This window comes from Macaca fascicularis, chromosome 10, assembly GCF_037993035.2.
Source record: "Macaca fascicularis isolate 582-1 chromosome 10, T2T-MFA8v1.1".
Taxonomy (NCBI): Eukaryota; Metazoa; Chordata; class Mammalia; order Primates; family Cercopithecidae; genus Macaca; species Macaca fascicularis.
In genome coordinates, this window is record NC_088384.1 from 32,097,410 (window position 1) to 32,109,973 (window position 12,564).

The 12,564-nt window shown below is 46.3% G+C and overlaps 1 long non-coding RNA gene across 3 annotated transcripts in view; it reads right to left on the bottom strand.

The window, feature by feature from the left end:
- Window positions 1-12,564, bottom strand: part of LOC102131081 (uncharacterized) — an 85,519-nt gene that overhangs the window by 12,269 nt on the left and 60,686 nt on the right. The window contains exons 2-3 of one of the 3 annotated variants that reach the window (XR_012418984.1): window positions 8,130-8,396; window positions 4,744-5,224 (exon numbers count right to left, since the gene is read on the bottom strand). This is a non-coding gene — a long non-coding RNA (uncharacterized lncRNA). Of the gene's footprint in view, window positions 1-4,743; window positions 5,225-7,404; window positions 8,397-12,564 lie in introns of those variants that run through there. The other 2 variants (XR_012418983.1, XR_010578448.2) reach the window with 2 other exon arrangements.

The following is a 12,564-nucleotide window of genomic DNA, read 5'->3' on the forward strand; positions in this document are numbered from 1 at the left end:
ACTCCAGCCTGGGCGACAGAGCGAGACTCCGTCTCAAAAAAAAAAAAAAAAAAGTGCTTCTCCTTAACAAGCACTGGAGTAAAGAAGATAAAATATTTGTATTACACGTGTTACTTGCTTAGAAAATTGTACTTTTCCAGAATGTCTGGTGATTTCTGATTTCAGATGAACTTGGTATTCACACACACACTTAGTCCTTTCTCTTCACCTCTTTCCCTTAATGCTGTCAGCGGGAAATTGCCTTGAGCTCCTACCAGGTCACAAGCACAGCCTCCGTTGGCCAGATTTGTAGGTAGATTGCCTAAGATTGATTTTTGACAGCTGGATTTTTAAGAGCTGAATTAGGGAAAAAAACTAAAGGGCTGGATGTACCGGCAAATACAACATCGCTCACAGAGATGGACAAGTACCAAGTAATTTTCTTAAGTTCAATTAAAAAACCAAAAGCTCAATATCACATTTTAAAAAGTTGAGTCCTGCTGGGCGCAGTGGCTCAAGCCTGTAATCCCAGCACTTTGGGAGGCCGAGGCGGGCGGATCACGAGGTCAGGAGATCCAGACCATCCTGGCTAACAGGGTGAAACCCCGCCTCTACTAAAAATACAAAAAACTAGCCAGGTGAGTTGGCGGGCGCCTGTAGTCCCAGCTACTCGGGAGGCTGAGGCAGGAGAATGGCGTAAACCCGGGAGGCGGAGCTTGCAGTGAGCTGAGATCCAGCCACTGCACTCCAGCCTGGGCGACAGAGCGAGACTCCCTCTCAAAAAAAAAAAAAAAGTTGAGTCCTCACTAACGTCAACTCTGAAGTGTCACCGGTGAGGAACTACTATGTTATAGAAGACCCGCCTTCCGTTACGTGCTTTTTTGTAAGAAAAATGCTACAAGCCTGTGCTTCTCTCAGCCAGCAAGCAACTCTAGGAGCTGGCAGTGCGGGGCCAGGCCACTTCCTTGGGCCTTCAGGGAAGTCGTGGGTGTTTCTGACATGAAGGCCTGGAGAAGCAACACACATTTCATTCACTTCTCCTGATCCCCCTCCGCTGTCTCAGAATGATGAATCTGAAATCAGCCTCTCGTCCTCACCCATGAGCGCTGAGAAGGGAGGCAGTAACCCACTTGTCAGCCTCTTCGCACCCCCTCATTGGGCACACACTCGGGCCTCATGCCTCGCCAGGTGCTGACTACAATATACCTGACCATGAAAACATTTGAAATGAAATCAGTCATATGTCGACAAAAGGAGCCAAACTCTGTTTTTTTTGTTTGTTTTTTGAGACGAAGTCTCACACTGTCGCCTGGGCTGGTGTGCAGTGGGGTGATCTCGGCTCACTGCAGCCTCCACCTCCTGGGTTCAAGCGATTCACCTGCCTCAGCCTCCCAAGTAGCTGGAACTACAGGTGCCCACCACCATGCCCGGCTAATTTTTGTATTTTTAGTAGAGACGGGGTTTCACTATGTTGGCCAGGATGGTCTCGAACTCCTGACCTCGTATTCTGCCCACCTTGGCCTCCCAAAGTGCTGGGATTACAAGTGTGAGCCACCGTGCCTGGCCAAAAGAGTCAAACTCTGTGAAATATTTTGAAGAGACTTACTCTGAGCCAAATATGAGTGACCATGGCCCGTGACACAGCCCTCAGGAGGTCCTGAGAACATGCCAGAGGTGGTCAGGGCATGCTTGGTATTATACATTTTAGGAAGGTATGAGACATCAATCAAATACATTTAAGAAATATATTGGTTTGGTTTGGAAAGGCGGACAACTCAAAGCATGGGGGCTTCCAGGCTGTAGGTGAATTTAAACATGTTCTGGGTGACAATTGGTGGAGTTTGTCTAAAGACTTGGGATTGATAGTAAGGGAATGTTCAGGTTAAAATAAAGATTATGGAAACCAAAGTTCTTCTGATGTCTTATAATGGCCACTCTTAGAGACAACAGATAATAAATGTTTCCGGCCAGGTGTGGTGGCTCAGGCCTGTAATCCCAGCACTTTGGGAGGCTGAGGTGGGCGGATCACCTAAGGTTAGGAGTTTGAGACCAGTCTGCGCAACATGGCGAAACCCCGTCTCTACAAAAAATACAAAAAATTAGCTGGGTGTGGTGGCAGGCACCTGTAATCCCAGCTACTCGGGAGGCTGAGGCAGGAGAATTGCTTTAACCTGGGAGGTGGAAGTTGCAGTGAGCTGAGATCACGCCACTGCACTCCAGCCTGGGTGACAAGAGTGGAACTCAAAAAAAAAAAGCCAAAAATAAATGTTTTCTATGCAGATCTTAATTAATCTCTTTAGTGTTGGGAGGGTCTGGAAGAAAAAGATCTAGCTATGTTAATAGAGATTCTTTACACATACAGATTTTCCCCCACAATAAAACAGCTTTGCAGGGCCATTTCAAAATACGGCAAAGAAACGTGTTTTGGGGCAAAATATTTTGATTTTCTTCTTTGTCTTGTAATGTTATGCCAGAGTCAGGTTGGAAAGTAAATCACAATACACAGGGTTAAATAAAACCCATCTTATGAGAATTTCTGATTTGTAGGGGATGACTCCCCAGACCCCTTAGAAATTTGGGCAAGATAAAATATCAGAGTTTAGGGCTGAGTATGGTGGCTCATGCCTGTAATCCCAGCACTTTGGGAGGCCAAGGCGGGCACATCACGAGGTCAGGAGATTGAGATCGTCCTGGCTAACATGGTGAAACTCCATCCCTTAAACACAAAAAAATTAGCCTGGTGTGGTGGCAGGTGCCTGTAGTACCAGCTACTCGGCAGGCTGAGGCAGGAGAATGGTGCGAACTCGAGAGGTGGAGCTTGCAGTGAGCTGAGATCCCGCCACTGCACTCCAGCCTGGGCAACAGAGCAAGACTGTCTCAAAAAAAAAAAAAAAAAAAAAAAAATCAGGAGTTTAGTCCTCACATACCTATTTTTTTACATCAATCCTCAAATAGTTTTTTTCCCCACAAAACATACTGGACCAATAGTACAGAAATGATTTGTCAACTTCCAACTTTGTCCAGCTAGAACACTAGAAACCAGTTAAAACGTTTGAGCAAGACAGGACAAATGCTCTGTTTCTTCCACAAACAAGTTGCAAACAGGAAAAAAGGAGGGAGAAAGAGCCTATAGATTAAAAGATTTAGGAAGTGTGCTATCCAAATGCCATGTGCAGACTCTGTTTTGGCTCCTATAAAACAAGTCAATTGAGTCTTGCTCTGTTGCCCAGGCTGGAGTGCAATAGTGTGACCTCGGCTCACTGCAACCTCCGCCTCCTGGGCTCAAGTGATTCTCCTCCCCTCAGCACCTGGAATTAAAGGCACTGGCCACCACCCCTGGCTAATTTTTGTATTTTTAGTAGAGATGGGGTTTCATCATGTTGGCCAGGCTGGTCTCGAACTCCTGACCTTGTGATCTGCCCGCCTCAGCCTCCCAAAGTGCTGGGACTACAGGCATGAGCCACTGTGCCCGCCCAAAACAAGTCAACTTTTTAAATGAAGAAATTTAAACAAACACTGAACATTTGATGATTTTGAAAAATTACTGTTTTTTTTTGTTTGTTTTTTTTTTTTGAGACGGAGTCTTGCTCTGTCGCCCAGGCTGGAGTGCAGTGGCGCGATCTCGGCTCACTGCAAGCTCCGCCTCCCGGGTTCACGCCATTCTCCTGCCTCAGCCTCCCGAGTAGCTGGGACTACAGGCGCCCACAACCGCGCCCGGCTAATTTTTTGTATTTTTAGTAGAGACGGGGTTTCACCGTGGTCTCGATCTCCTGACCTTGTGATCCGCCCGCCTCGGCCTCCCAAAGTGCTGGGATTACAGGCGTGAGCCACCGCGCCCGGCAAATTACTGTTTTTTCAAAGTCATATTATTATGGCTATGTTTTTAAAGAAAGCCCTTATCTTCTTGAGGTATAGTGAAATATTTAAAAATGAGATGACAAATGTCTGGTGTTTCCAAAATAATCCTTTTTTGGAAAAGGGGTAAGAGTGAAATATGACTGATTATGAGTTGGTGATTATGAGTTGGTAATTGTTGGAACTTGGGGTTCATTTTTCTAGACTCTACTTTTTAATGTATTTGAAACTTTATTACTAATTACTATCACTTTTATTAATACTGACTACACAAATAAAAGTTTCAACAAATGAAAAATTCAAGACACCCCCAAAAGGGAACAATGACATTTTCATACATGATTTCGTCTACTATTTAAATATCTAAATGGAGGACAGTTGAGGGTGTGACATGGAATACTGGGGTAGAATTTTTTTTTTTTTGAAACGGAGTCTTGCTGTGTTGTCCAGGCTGGAGTGCAGTGGTGTGATCTCGGCTCACTGCAAGCTCTGCCTCCCGTGTTCATGCTATTCTCCTGCCTCAGCCTCCCAAGTAGCTGGGACTACAGGTGCCCGCGGCCACACCTGGCTAATTTTTTTGTATTTTCAGTAGAGACGGGGTTTCACTGTGTTAGCCAGGATGGTCTCGATCTCCTGACCTCGTGATCCGCCCGCCTTGGCCTCCCAAAATGCTGGGATTACAGGTGTGAGCCACTGTGCCTGGCCCTCTAACACATTCTTGAACACAAGATAGGAGGGTTTATATTTTTTCCTAAAACTTGATCATAACTCTAATACTACAATATTCCAAGAATAATATACAAAAGTTAAGACCACAGACTAACTATAGACTACTCCTCATTTGAGAATATAGGTTAAAAAATTAATAAAACATGAATACAAAAGGTTTCACTGTGCAGGCAGAGAATAAAATGCCATGGCTAAGTGTTTTATTCTGGGAATGGTTGAATGATTCGATAATATTAGGTTTATTAATCTAAACAATAGAAATAGTCGAAGATGAAAATCACGATGCTCTTCAATAGCCGTATTTCAATATTGATTTCTCATTAAAAGTCTTAGACTTTAGATTAATAGAGTTTTTTTAATGTTTAAAAAAATCTGGCTGGGCGTGGTGGCTCACGCCTGTAATCCCAGCACTTTGGGAGGCCAAGGTGGGTGGATCACGTGAGGTCAGGAGTTCAACACCAGCTTCACCAGCATGGAGAAACCCCACCTCTACTAAAAATGCAAACATTAGCTGGGTGTGGTGGTGCATGCCTGTAATCCCAGCTACTCGGGAGGCTGAGGCAGGAGAATCGCTTGAACCCGGGAGGTGTGGGTTGTGGTGAGGCGAGATCACGCCATTGCACATTGCACTCCAGACTGGGCGACAAGAGTGAAACTCTGTCTAAAAAAAAAAGAAAAAAAGAATCTTTCAAATCAACATTCAATGTTAATGGAAAAACTCTAGAATATACCTTAAAATAAAAAACAAGTAAAACATTCATAATAATTCGGAGGAAGGCGGCTTTCACTTTTCATGGCATACCCTCCTGTAATGTTTGAGTTTATTAGTTTTGAGCACATTTTTTTTTTTTTTTTTTGAGACAGGGTCTTGCTCTGTCACCCAGGCTGGAGTGCAGTGGCGTGAACATGGCTCACTGCAGGCTCGACCTCCTGGGCTGGGACCACAGGCACACCACAGTCATGCCTGGCTAATTTTTTAGTTTTTATTTTTAGTAGAGATGGGCTCTCATTATGTTGCCCAGGCTGGTCTTGAACTCCTGGGCTCAAGTGGTCCTCCCACCTTGGCCTTCCAAAATACTGGGATTACAGGTGTGAGCCACCTCACCCAGCAATAACTGTCTTGTAACACGAACAGGTGGATTGGCACTGCCATCAATAATAATTGTGACTAATTAGCTGATCAGATTCCCAGGATGGCTTTGGGGCAGCAGTTGGTGCAACTTCTGTCATCAAACTCTGGTTATGTGGACGTCTCTGAGTCATGTCAATGTCATAGTATCTTCTGAGTAGGAATGGTGTTTGTGTGTCTCTGGGTCTGAATCCCTCATGAAACTATAAGCTCCTTGAGGGCAGGTATTATTTGTCATTGCTCTTAGCAAGTCACCTGTTGCTTGGCATACCCAACTCTCCTTCTCTGGAGACTGTCCTTTACTTTCTCCATCCACATAGCTACAGTAGGAGCCACCATATTTGTGCAACATGGCCCTACCAATGGCTGCTGTTGACTGGACTAGAGGCAGAGCCCATCTTAAGCTAAGCCACTGAAAGCCTCACGGCCCCACTCATGGATATTGTTGATTGGACTGTGGGTAGGGTCCAACCCAAGCTGGACCAGTGGAGCTCTTCCTCAAGATTTTGGAATTAAGTTTAAGAAAAGGAATCCTACTGACCCAGCTTAAGTATTTAGAGGAGTTGCTGACAAAAAGGAAGACATAAGAAACTCCATTTTGATTTGTACTAAGAAAAATTGTTTTGCCTTGAGATGCTGTTAATCTGTAACTTTAGCCCCAACACTGTGCTCACACAAACATATGCTGTATGAAATCAAGGTTTAAGAGATCTAGGGCTGTGCACGATGTGCCCTGCTAACAATAATTCTCCATTTTCAATTAAGCAGGGGCACAATGCACTGTGGAAGCCGCAGGGACCGCTGCCCAAGAAAGCTGGGTATGGTCCAAGGTCCCCCCCCCACCCCGAGACAGCCTGAGATTTGACCTCATGGGAAGGGAAAGACCTGACCGCCCCCTAGCCGTAAAGGGTGTGTGCTGAGGACGATTAGTGAAAGAGGAAGGCTGTCTCTTGCATATCCCTGGGAACAGCATGTCTCGGTGTAAAACCCGATGGTACATTCAGTTTTACTCTGAGATAGGAGAAAACAACCCTGTGGCTGGAGGCGAGATACGCTGGCGGCAATGCTGCTCTGTTACTCTTTGCTACACTGAGATGTTTGGGTGGAAGGAAGCATAAATCTGGCCTACGTGCACATCCGGGCACAGAACCTTCCCTTGAACTTGTGACACAGATTCCTTTGCTCACATGTTTTCCTGCTGACCTCCCCCCCACTATCACCCTGTTCTCCTGCCGCATTCCCCTTGCCGAGATAGTGAAAATAGTAATCAATAAATACTGAGGGAACCCAGAGACTGGAGCCGGTGCGGGTCCTCCGTATGCTGAGTGCCGGTCTCCTGGGCCCACTGTTCTTTCTCTATACTTTGTCTCTGGGTCTAATTTCTTTTCTCAGTCTCTCGTCCCACCTGATGAGAAATACCCACAGGTGTGGAGGGGCTGGTCCTCTTCACAGGCCCCTCCCAAAACCTGGCTGCATCGGATCTCCCCTCACCCCTTCACCGCTTGAGTTAATCTGAGTGAGTCTGTTACTTTCAGCCAAAAGTATCCCAAGGAATTTAATCCCAAGGAATTTAAAGCCTGAGAGATGTCCAATGTCACACTGCAGGCCAGTGAGGAACCATCCTCTCTCTGCTGACTCTCAAACGTAAAGTTCTTTGGGGCAAGAAAGAAACAAGGAAGAAAAAATCACTCATATCTGTTGAAGACCTACTATGAGCTGGTACTTTGGGATGTCATTTATTTAATGTTTACCATGCCAGAAGGTAGATTTTATTCTATTAGTTTACAGATAAGGAAACTGAGGCTCAGATACATTGAATAACTTGTCTAGAGAAGAATGGGGATTGTATTTAATTATTTTAACAAATTCCATGATTGTCAGGCACCTCATGTTGCCCTTTTTTTCTTTTTTTGAGGCAGAGTCTCGCACTGTTGCCTGGGCTGGAGTGCAGTGGCATGATCTTGGCTCACTGCAACCCAGGTTCAAGCGAGTCTCCTGACTCAGCCTCCTGAGTAGCTGGGATTACAAGCATGTGCCACCACACTCAGCTAATTTTGTATTTTTAGTAGAGATGGGGTTTCACCATGTTGGTCAGGCTGGTCTCGAACTCCTGACCTCAGGTGATCCACCCGCCTTGGCCTCCCAAAGTGCTGGGATTACAGGTGTGAGCCACCACACCCGGCCCCATATTGCCTCTTAAAATGTGTGCTACTTTGTTGTAGATATCAGCATGAGCCTGTTGAAACATAATGAGGTAGCCAGTGGGGACCCTAAGAGGAAGGCGACTAGTACGTTGGCAGTCAGCCTCTTGAAATCTTGTAGAGTACAGACAGAACCAAGAGTTGAGACATAGCCATGTCTCCCCCACCTTTTAAGACCATCTCTTTCTAGAACTCACACACTGCTTTCTGATTGCTTCAGGACTCCCAGGACCCACCTAGATAGCCCCAGCTCCAGCCACTGGAAACATCTCCTTAGTGGGTTCTCTGCATGGCCTTCCATCCTTGGGAAAACCCAGAACAAAACCAGATCTTCCAACAGAGGCTCTGCAATGGAGAAATCCCAGTGGACGGAGGTGCATGATCTTCTTTGGAGCACTCAGGGATACTTGTCTCCTCACACTGGGCTGCTTGTGGTGAAGGGTGCACCAGGCTCCTTTTAATGTACACATCTGGATTGAATTGATATTCCCACAGCAGATTTCCTAATGGGGAGTGGAGGACAACAGATAGATAAATAAATATAATTAGGAACTACTGTTCAGTATCCAGACTGACGCATGCTGAAGAGTTTCAGCAGGTACCAACAGACATATTCAGGAGTCAGAGAAGCTTGAGAAATTCCCATAATCATAAATTGTAATCTCCAGGTTAAGTTAGTTGACCATCAGAAATCATCCTAGCAGGTCTTTTAACACTGCAGTTTCCCACAAGCCTGACTTCCGAGGATTCTGATTCCATATGCCTGTGGTGTATTTGTCCTTCTGAGAAGCTTCTAGGAGGATTCTGACAACTGGTCAAACTTAAGAGATTCACAAGGCACATCATCACATTAAAGGCACTGGAAAGTCCTGTAATAATGACACCCACACATCATTTCACCGAACCAGTTTATCAAAGTTACTTGAACACAGATTCCTCCCTCTATATATTTTGTACACCTGTTTTTACAAGGTTTACCGCTCAGGGAGCTTGCCAACATTTCCTCTTAATATTTCTATACTAATATTATACATCCAGTGTTTTTTTTATGCCTCTCCTACCATTTTGTAGCATCCACTGGCTGTTCTCTCCCTGAAGGCAGGAATAGTGTCTGTTTTATTTGCAATATCCCTCATGCAGAGCCTGAGTAAATAAGTGAGTCTTTTAAGATCATCTCTGAACAGGGGATGTGGCCCTCTGCCTCCCTGGTTCAATGAGGTACACTGATACCAGGGTGGAAGAGAGATTTAAAGCAGCATGTCATAGTAAGAAAGCCTGCAGAGCCACTTCTGGTTGACAATCGTGGATGATGAGTGCCAGCAGTCCAGCTCCTTCTGCTCTGAGCTGTTTCTCCACTGCTCTGAGATCAGCCTCTTAACAAACTTGGTCCCCTGGTACAAGCCCTCCTGAGACATTTGGTTAAGGAGAGGAGCTTCCCATTTCTCCCCTTCTCCTTTCAGCCACCAGACATTGAAGGGAGCAGTGCTGAGGTCGTTTAAATGGGCTTCTCCATAGAATGAGCCCTTCTGTTGGAAACTGGGTTATGCACAAACCATTCACAATGGCTCTTTACACCCCAGGAGCACTAAGATCCCCCTAATCTTCAGTCAAAACAGAGCATGAAGGTGGTGTATTCATCCCAAAGGCACTGGGCATCTGAAAATTAGGGAGGGGTGGGACTACCCACATTCAGGGCTTTGACTTTCCAGCCACAATGACAAGACCACAAGACCTCAGGGAGGACTCCATCCTTCTCATTCTTTATGTTGTGGACCCGTAAAAAGTGCAAGGCGGGAGGCTGAGGCAGGCAGCTCATGAGATCAGGAGATCGAGACCATCCTGGCCAACATGGTGAAACCCTGTCTCTACTAAAAACACAAAAATTAGCCGGGTATGGTGGCGCATGCCTGTAATCCCAGCTACTCAGGAGGCTGAGGCAGAAGAATGGCATAAACCCAGCAGGCAGAGATTCCAATGAGCCGAGATCGTGCCACTGCACTCGTCTGAGACTCAGTCTCTAAATAAATAAATAAAAGTGCAAGGGTTTTGTTTTGTTTTGTTTTGTTTTTTTGAGGCAGAATTTTGCTCTTGTTGTCCAGGCTGGAGTGCAATGGTATGATCTCAGTTCACTGCCTCCCTGGTTCAAGCGATTCTCCTGCCTCAGTCTCCTCAGCAGCTGGGATTACAGGCATTCGCCACCATGCCTGGCTAATTTTGTGTTTTTAGTAGAGACGAGGTTTCACCATGTTGGCCAGGCTGGTCTTGAACTGACCTCAGGTGATCTGACCTCCTCGGCTTCCCAAAATGTTGGGATTACAGGCATGAGCCACCGTGCCTGGCCACAAGGCATCCTCACAAGAGTTTTGCAACCATTATCTCCTGTTACAATTGAGGAAATTGAGGTATGCAGAGGTTAAATGATGCACCTATCAGAGCCAAGCAGATAGATGGTACAGTTATATTAGTCTGGTTTAAGAAGAGTTTAATTTTTTTTTTTTTTTGAGACGGAGTCTCGCTCAGTCGCCCAGGCTGGAGTGCTTACTGCAAGCTCCACCTCCCAGGTTCACGCCATTCTCCTGCCTCAGTCTCCTGAGTAGCTGAGACTACAGGCGCCCGCCACCTCGCCCGGCTAATTTTTTGTATTTTTAGTAGAGACGGGGTTTCACGGTGTTAGCCAGGATGGTCTCGATCTCCTGACCTCGTGATCCGCCCGCCTCGGCCTCCCAAAGTGCTGGGATTACAGGCATGAGCCACTGCGCCCGGCCTTATGAAGAGTTTAATAAAGGTACCATTTACAGAGATGCTGACAGTGTATTTTTGTTGTTGTTGTTGAGATGGAGTCTTACTCTGTCACCCAGTCTGGAGTGCTATGGCTCAATTTCGGCTCACTACAACCTCCAGCTTCCAGGTTCAAGTGATCCCCCTGCCTCAGCCTCCTGAGTAGCTGGGATTACAGGCACCTGCCACCACACCTGGCTGATTTAGTAAGGATGGGGTTTCACCTTGTTGGCCAGGCTGGTCTTGAACTCCTGGCCTCAGGTGATCCGCCCGCCTTGGCCTCCCAAAGTGCTGGGATTATAGGCATGAGCCACTGTGCCCGGCAGTATATTGGTTTTCTATTGCTCCATAACAAATAACCACAAACTTAGTGGCTTTAAACAACACCCCTCCATTAGGTCATAGTTCTGTAAGTTAACAGGCCAGGAATGGCCTGATTTTCTTCTCAATGTGTCACAAGTTTAAAGTTAAGGTGTTGCTGAAGCTGTGATCTCATCTGAGGTTCAGAGTTCTCTTTCAAACTTTTTCCAGTTGTTGGCAGAATTCAGTTCGTTGCGGTTGTAGGACTGAAGCCCCGGCTTTCTTGCTGGTGGTTGTCCAGGAGCTGCTTTTATCTTTTAGAGACCACACTCAAAGTCCATAGGCAATTCACAGCATGGATGTTTTCTCCTTCAAGGCCAGCAGGTGGCTGTCTCTCACTCTTCAACTCTCTTTGACTTCTAAGGGTCACCTGATTAGGCCACGCCCACCCAGGATAATCTTCCTCTTGATGAACTCAAATCAACCTAATAAGAGTGTGAAATGCTATCATATTTACAAGTCCAGCCCACACTCAAGGGGAGGGCATTATGCAGGGTGTGTTCACCAGGGGAGCAAGAATCTTGGCAGCCAGTTTAGTATTCTGCAACACAGAGAGAGGAAGCAGGAAACCACCAAGAATACTGCAGCTCCCTGGGAATAGCAGTAGCGGGACTTGATTACAAGCCCTAGTCGAGAATAGATGAGGAGCTGAGAGACACAGAAGGCTGTGGGAAGAGGGTCTCCAGGAAGATGCTGCGTCCTTTGGTTGAAGGATACAGCTAGTCCACAGTTACTTGGCAAAGAGGGAGCTAGAAAAATAAATAGCCTGACCTCAGTTTCCTTTTTTTTTTTTTTTTTTTTGTAACAGAGTTTTGCTCTTGTTGCCCAGGCTGGAGTGCAATGGCGTGATCTTTGCTCACTGCGACCTCCACCTCCTGGTTCAAGGGATTCTCCTGCCTCAGCCTCCCAAGTTACTGGGATTACAGGTGCCCACCACCACGCCTGGCTAATTTTTTGTATTTTTGGTAGAGACAGGGTTTCGTCATGTTGGCCAAGCTTGTCTCGAACTCCTGACCTCAGGTAATCCACCTGCCTCAGCCTCCCAAAGTGCTGGGATTACAGGCATGAGCCACCACACCCGGCCTTCTCCTTTCTTTTTTGAGATGGAGTTTTGCTCTGTCACCCAGGCTTGAGTGCAATGGCGAGGTCTTGGCTCACTATAATCTCCACCTCCCAGGTTCAAGCAATTCTCCTGCATCAGCCTCCTGAGTAGCTGGGATTACAGGTGCATGCCACCACACCCAGCTAATTTTTGTAGTTTTAGTAGCGACGGGGTTTCACTATGTTGACCAGGCTGCTCTCAAACTCCTGACCTCGTGATCTGCATGCCTCGGCCTCCCAAAGTGATGGCAAAGATCCCAAAGATTACAGGCATGAGCCACCGCGCCCGGCCACTTTCTCACTTTCATCTTCTGTTGTTGTTGTCTTTTGGCTGATCTTAACACGAAGCTGAGTAAGCGAGCCAGCTTACTGATGCAGTCAGTAGAGGCCAACTTCTCAGGGAGATAACAGGTTGGGGGAGTATGGAGTGTG